Raw genomic sequence first — 8,456 nt, 5'->3', positions numbered from 1 at the left:
TCTCTATGTGTTGAGTATTTTCTTTACACACACACGGGTATCAGCAGCCTCTGACAGTCACGATCACACTTGATCCTCTGTGTTGCCATGATGTAAGGTGGATAAAGCCTGGAATGCAAAAATTAATTGTCAGCTCTTTCAATGCCATGGTTAAAGTTTGTTTCATTATTGGGGTGAAATATTCATGCTCTCCCATTTCAAATACCAAAATATGAATATAATACATTGTCATTCTGTTTCTGTCCCTGACCCTGAGCAGATACATGACTGCATCTTCCTGTTTGCCTCAAATTTGCCTTTCATTAAGTTTTAGATCTTTCCACAATGGTTGTGTGTTGTATGAATGTCCTTTAAAGCACTGCTGTAGCAACAACGATGGTGTCACACAGTAAAAAGTGACAAGTTATGAGGCAATACACGCTGACTGCCTCAAGGCAATCAGTTCTTAAAGAGGAGCAAAGCACAAAAGTGAAAGAAGTCTGTTTTAGAGGATTATAATGAGAAGTGTACTCGTATTGTATTAGCTAAAAGAGACAAACAGAGGAAGTGCAGCTAGGTGAAGGTGAAAGCACTCCTAAATAGAAAGTGCAGATGCTCGATAACCAGCCTCTGCCTCCTTCTAGCCCTTTATTATTTCAGTGCACCTGCACTCAGTGCTCATAAAAGTCACATTTGACATTAAAATAACAGCGGTATTCTCACATTAACACACAAAAACCTACAATAAAATGGAAAGTGTTTTCACGAGTAATAAAACATTCAAGTTTTGGCATCTGTTATTATTCCTTCTCTTGATCATTAACTTTTGTTTATTGCAAATTAAAACAGAGCGTAAAACAGTTTTATGTGAATAGTGAATACTTTCAGAAGAACACTGACTGGAGGTGCTTTGTGAATATTGTCACATTGTACAAGTAAAATATCTAATAATCATTTCTGCTTACACAGACAACAGTCCTACAGCTGCACTACACTCCAGGAAATAAACAAGCTGCAGTTTTTTCCCCCTCTTTAACACTACTGAAGCTTCTGCACTTTTTTATGAAGTCATCCGTCAACCCCTTTGAGCTGGCCACCAGACAGCATCGTTTCACCCGCAGCTTATGTTGAATGATGTCAGGAAATGTAACCAGCTCCGAAAAGTTTGATGATGTACAGCCTCTTGGACACAAGCAATTCCTCTGGGTTTTTTTTTCTTCCATGTCTTGTCTGTCTGCTTTCAGTTCAAAGATATTACATATACACATATACACACACACACACACACACACATATATATATATATATATATAAAAATAATATATAAAAACACACACACACATAATATATAAATAAAATTATTAGATATGATTAGATAACCACATCCCACAATCCCATCAAAAATGTTGTTGTGAGAAAACAAGCAGCGGAATGAGACAGACAGACTAATTACTGAGGCTTCAACTTCATTTTTTCTTCTTTGCTCCTGCCATGTGGCTCACGGAGCTACTGAATCACTCTTTAATAAAATATGATCTGCAAACATGCAGATTGCATGGCTCCGTCAAGGTCAAATGACAGCGATAAAAAACAAAAATGTTGCAAACTCAAATCATTTTACAATTCAAAGGGAATAGAGAGACATCAGAAACTGCACTGAAGACAGTTCCAACACTTCCACACTTTTTGTTGTTTTTGATGTATCACTCTAAGACTCTGCATGAGAGATTGGCCCTGTGAACCGCAAGGCTGCTCATATTTGTAGCTAGTGTGAATGAATATGGGCTCAGAAATTCAAGGACACAACAAAAGAGTTTCAAAAATCTGTCTGTTGTGCTGCTAAAATGGTGGCTTTATGCTTTACTGGTGAGTGGTTTTGCAATTTTGTCAATACACAAGGCTCTCATTCTTCTGGGCTTCCTGAGCAATGGAATTAGTTTGTAGTTAATTTTTAAAGTTCAATAAATTGGCAATTAACCATGTTAAGTGACTACATACTGTAGTGTCTTCACAGCTTTACCATCTTTCAGTCCTCAATTCACACACACACACACACCAAGAAAAACTCCTTCTCCTACTTAAAGTCTGCTCACATGGACAGCAGGTACTGAAAGGTCCTTTCCAGAACACTTCGTTGAACACTTACACTTGTGCACAACACTGCACTTGTCTGCCCTCACATCCTTCACAGTGGAGAAGGAACAACTACTTCCCCTCAGAAGAGCATCTCAAGACAGTGAGCTGTAAAATGATCCTGTATAGGAATTATTTTTTCTACCGATGCTTATTCAGGATGGAGCTTAAGCTAATGATCATGCAGCCTCACGTGTACAGACAAACACACAACACCACAGAGCCCATGTCACTTAAAACACATATTCAACAGGGACAGCTTCGGGTGTTAATGATCAATAGTTCTTGAATTACGTATGCACTGTGTACCATTAAACCCCAGGTTAGCAGAAACATGACTGTGACTTGCAATCCCCAGTTGGGAAAACTTTGATGAAGCTGAACTCTGAAAAGTTTTTGTATTTGGTGTAAATGTATGCAATACCAATGACTAATAGAGCCGAGTATCATAAAACTTTTGCTTGATGTGTGCAGGTATCCCAGAAATGGCTCCTAAATTACAAGTTCCTGCAATATGTGATAGTTTGTCATGCAGCAAGCCTCCAGAAAATCTGACAGTAGTAGGGCAGCATCCTGACTTTCATGCTGCGCCTTCAGTGCTTTTGTTCATACAGATCCTGCAGCACAGCAAACACAAACACGGCTTAATCACATGCCACCCCCCCACAAACACCTAATGCTAAATTAATATTATATCAACACAGCAGTCAAAACAAACACCCTTTTCTCTAGTGTTGACCACTTGCTGCTTTGTGCCAAAGTATCTCTTTGCTGCTATATTAATGCTGCTAAACTGCCAGCTGTGCCCTGGCTGAAGCTCATGTTTCCAGCTGAGGATACTGTCCCCAGGGATTCAAGTAATCTTTCCCTTTTAAGTTGATATAAACCACTGAGAATAAGCAACCTTGCCAAGCTTCTGCAAAGCGGCACAGCAGAGCGCCCCGTGATAATGAAACACCTTCCCTTTCTTCTTGCCGTCGTCCTATAATGCCAAGGATATCAGGACATCGAGCTCTTTCATTCAGTTTTTTTCCCTGCTATTCAGAGATTATAGGATCACAGTATCAGTATGATATCAGGACTTGACAGCATTAAGTTATTCCACCCACTCTATGTGGAAGAGCTGACATGATAGTGCTAAATTATGTGGCACACTGTAGGCTGCAGTTATATAAAAAAAAAAAAATATGTTGGTCTTAAGAAAAAAAGGAAAGTTTGACAGCGATGATGAGTTTCAGAATTCACATTACAGATTAAAATGTGTCATCTTTATTTGCGGTAAACACCCACTCAGTGTTTCCTACAGATTCCTGTCTCTCTGGTGGAAAACAGATTGAGAGTTGACTGTGTATATTCATGACCTTTAAAAAAAAAGGGGGTGGGGTGGGGGTACCCACTGGAGATAGAGTTAGTTATAAACTCAAAGCTTCATCACAAGTGCTTTTGAATCAAGAAGGCAAAGCGGTCAGGTGAAAGAGAGTCTAAAATGTAAAGTTGCCAATGCTGTGTGAAAAATAGTTATGCTGATATAATATTTCATATGAATTAAAACAGGCACAGTTAAAAGTATAAAAAAAACAAAACAACAACACACATTTAAGTTAAAAATAACCATTTGCAGAACTGGGCTCTTTGATTGGACCGGTTAGAAAATGATTGCTCAGGGAGAAGAGCGGGGAAACAAGAGGCACAAAGGGAACTATGGTAGTTTGCTTTGAGACTGCACTAATGTTTCTTTGAGAACAAACATAAGTATCCTGGTTGGATGTTTATTTCCCTTCCACTGAATCCATAACACAGTGTTATACAACCACTGAACAAACCCAGCTCACTGAAATGTCTTAGCAGTGATATAAATGTAGGCAGAGTCAGATGTTATTGCTGCCTCTTCTAGTAGAAGAGTGAAGCAGTGCGCTTCCTTTTTCTTTGGTCACTCCTGCACATTTTCAGTAATTAAACTGGTCCCAAAAGACAGACTGACAGAATAAAAACTTAGAGGGCATTAACATAAAGCAGTCTTCTTACCAATAAACCTCTTGTACTATAGTGATTATACTGTGCCATGAAAATTTCAGAAAGATATTTATAGGTTAATTTTCTGCATGTAGGTGTTTGAAGGACAGAAAAATAACACTGGCCTGCTAACGCACTTTGTGCTAATTATTGGTGGATTTATTAACACTTTTATATTCATCATTAGTTATTTTCTTACATTCACACCTAATTAGTGACCGTGCCAGATAGTACACACTTAGTAAGAGGGAGGTATGCATGATTAAAAGGACAGGCTTTTAATTTTTCAAATCTGTCATAAAGTAATGCTCACATGCACATATGTACATTGAGTTGTCCTGTCCTGAGTCGTTCCTCCTGTACATAAAAGATCCTTCTACTAATGTGTTTCCAATGTAAATGATAGGAGACAAAATCCACAGCCCTTGCTCTGTGGCAAAAATACATTTCAAAACTAATCTGAAAGTTCATATGAGGCTTCAACAGTCTGCATTAATCAAATCAAGAGGGGATCTTCCAAAATTTTTCTTTTTTAATTGAGAATTCTGTCTTTTTGCTTCCCTGAGCAGTGTTTTCTTGCTGAGCTTTGGAGGAGAGAAAGAATGTATTTATTTATATAAAAAGACTGTACTTCTAGAACATATTCATTTGATTTGTTCAACTCAGTCTGCCTCATATTAGTTTCAGATAAAGTTTGGAATGGATTGTAGATTTTGTCCCATTGCTGACACTGAAAGCACATTATGAGGGATCTTTAATGACTTGTATGAGAGGGATGAATGACTATAGCGAGCAGAAACTGTTTCAGTCATCATACACTCACATACCACTTTATTATTAGGAACACCATAGGGCTTCAACTTGCTCTCATAACAGTCTCAAATCAAGATATTGGAAACATTCCTTTGAGATTCTGCTCCATGTTGACATGACTGCATCACATAATTTCTGCAGATTTGTCATGCTGTGATCTCCTGTTCTACAGCACCCCAGAGGTGCTGTAGAAAGCTGGTGACTGGGGGCTTCCCTGTTCAAAGTACTGAAGTACACTGAACTCACTGTCATGTTCATGAAACCAGTTTGAGACAACTTTTGCCTTGTGACATGGTGCATTATGCTGGAAGTTTATCTGCAGTACCATAGCCTTTCTGTTAGCTCTAAACAGTCTGGCCATTCTCCTCTGACATCTCATCTACAAGGCATTCCTGTCTAGAGAATTGCCGCTCACTGAATGTTTTGTTTTTGCCAGTCAGTCTGTGTAAACTGTAGACACTGTTGTGTATGAACATCTCAGGAGATCAGCAGTTTCAGAAATACTCAAACTCTGCGGGGGGGGGGGGGGGGAATCCATTCTTTTGTTTGATGTTAACACTAACGGAAGAACCTATTCTTTTACATTGGAAACTCACTTGAATCATAAAGATATGTAATTAAGTTGTATCACTTACAGGCTGGTGTTTCAGTGCAGACTATTGTCTCTCACAGAGCACTCTGCCCTGCCTAAGAAACATAAAATAAAATGTTTGAGGCACCAGAAGCTCTGTGTTTTGTGTAAAAATGAGAAAAGCAATTCTACCCCATCAGGCACTTGCTGAGCTTTTGCAATAAAGAGACTTTGACTATGAAACCTGTAGCGTGATGAACTTCAGTTTGGAAAATTAGAGTCATAAAATCTCTTCTTTTCTTGTCTTTTTCTTCATCTTCTAATTCCCATTCCTATCCTCTTCATGTGTATTTGCTGCTGATCTACGGAGAAAAAGATACAACAAGAACAAAAGCCAAGCTCTGACTAAAGGCCATTGAACAGCAGGTTACCTCTCTCCTCGCCAACCACTGTGTCAGCTAATTGCTGCTGACATTTTGCCCATGTTGTTCAAATCAAAACTATTCTGATGCATTGCCTTCTTTTGTTTCTTCACAAAAAAGGGGACATGGTTTAGAAATGCCATCCTCTCTGCCGTCCGCTGAGCGTCTTGATAGTCGGCGAAATCGCCCAATTATCGCACAGTTGGCTTTGACAGTACTCAGCAGTTTTCCTGAATACAACAACTATTTCTGATCCTCTTGCATGGAGGGTAAAGTCAACACTCACAGATCTGACTGCCACCAGGTAAAAAGGACTCTTAACTGTCAGGAGGAATCCCAGAAATTCCAATTAGATACAACATTAGCAAAAAATATGAGAAACAGAGGAGCCTGAGAACTGTGATCTCTCTGCTTTTGAATTATTTTGTTACAGTTCTAATAATGGAACAGGAACCTGCAGCACAGTTATTGAGAGATGATAAACGGCATTGATTCTAAGCAGCTGTGACTCTTGCTTGCATTAGTAAGCAAGATTAGATGATTTTTAAAATAGAAATGATTGATTCCAAGTTTATATATATATATATATATATATATATATATATATATATATATATATATATATATATATATATATATATAAATAAATCAAATGTCCCTGTGTAATAAAAATATTCTCACACTTGTCACTGACTGATATACAGCCACTTCGTTTTGATGTAACAGCTCTGTGATGATGGACAGCTGCCATCAGAGGAGGACATGAGTGTTGTTAAAAATGAAGCCTCAGATTTGCTCCGAGCGCTTCTGAACACAGCTGCTTATTGACTGAGACAAACCACATGCCCGATGGATTTTGTGCATTTTATTTGGGTTTCAATGACTGAGACTAAGGGGTTGCTTCGGCGAGTGATTGATCACGGTGCATAGAAGGCTACACCCCAGTTTCTGTTTCCCTAAATGCAACAGGAGTCGATTGATGGCTGCCGAGTGGATTTCGATGTCCCTTCCAGTGGCTCTCAGATTCGTTTCTCTTTGATTGCATCTCCACAGATTCTTTATTCTGGATGGCACCGGCGCCCATGTGACAAGCACATAAACAGAGAGTACCTAATCCCTGCTGTTATTCTGAGGCTCAACACCCCTGAATCCAAACAAAACGAGAACTTTCCTCAGTGGGACTCCATATCACAGAACAACCTTGGACTGGGAAATAGGGAAAAAGCACAGATAATGAGACTGGACTCAAGTTTCTCTCTCTTTGCAAACAAACATGTCGCTATTGCTTGGCAAGGAGGATCTCTAGTTAGCCTGTGTCAGCTTCTAATATGAGCTAATATACATTTAATCAGTTAGTATGCTGATTTAATCCAATTTATGAGCTCCTCTCGGACAAAGTCTCCAAACAGTGCTGTCATGGAAACATCAAATTTAGTTCAACAAAGTTAAGTGCCACAACTTTAGATGTCACCTGTTGCTAACATCCCTCATTTAGTTCTAGTTGTCTCATTTACAGCCTCAAGACAGAATTAACAGTGACAAATATTGATTGGAGTGTCCTGTGGCGTATTTGTCCGACAGAGATGAGAATATTTAATTTGATAATATTCTGCTTCCAGCAAAACTGTGGAGTGTTTCATTTTCACACTGGTCTGATGTGACTGCATGCACAGAATATTATGTGAGGCATTTATGAGTTTTCCACTCATTTCAATCAAGTGGTTTCCCAAATAGGCACACTGAGCAGGAAAAAAAGAAGAGGAAAATTACATCTATGTTCTTTAAACTGATTTGCCAGAGTGTAGAAATCAAATTTGTCTTTATATATAAATACAGCATAGAAAGTGGGGTGGGTGGGGGAGAGACTTAAAATATGAGCAAAATGTTCTAATTCCCAAAGAACAAAAACCAGAAAGTAAATACATGTTAGATTAGCTGATAGTATACTGGGTCAATGCCAACCAGTTAAAACATTTCACTCCCAAAGGCAAAAGTATACAATGGAATGAAATGAATATAAAGTGCTGTGTATCTCACATCACAAAACTCTCATACTGATGTACTCTCAGCCAAAATATAATACTGGTAATGACTGTGCACATTTTGGCACCATTTTGCAATTTTGCAGTATATGACATGATTTGCTCTCATGTTGTGGATGTGTCTATGGTGCAAAACCCTATAGACATGATAAAACCCCAATGGAGTAGTGTAGTATAAACAACACATTGCCCCATACAGCTATAAATGCACTGTGACATGCACTTTGAATATAATATGTCAAAACCTGAACATTGAACATTCTCTGAAAATTACTTAAAGTGAACAGAAATGCAATCATTTGCTAATACAGTCATGCCATAACTTTTACCAATGCTGCCGTTTCACCCATGTTAGCCCCTGTAGGTAATTAGTGGTAGCAACAGTCTGTGCAACTGCCACAGGTGGGCCCAAAACTCCTCAGGCTTTGTAAGAGCTTCCATCAGTCTCCTCAGAAAAGCTCACTCCATACACTGTATCATGGT

The sequence above is a fragment of the Lates calcarifer genome, linkage group LG11 (assembly GCF_001640805.2).
Source record: "Lates calcarifer isolate ASB-BC8 linkage group LG11, TLL_Latcal_v3, whole genome shotgun sequence".
Taxonomy (NCBI): Eukaryota; Metazoa; Chordata; class Actinopteri; family Centropomidae; genus Lates; species Lates calcarifer.
The sequence above is the reverse complement of the archived record's forward strand: the minus strand, read 5'-3'. Positions refer to the sequence as shown.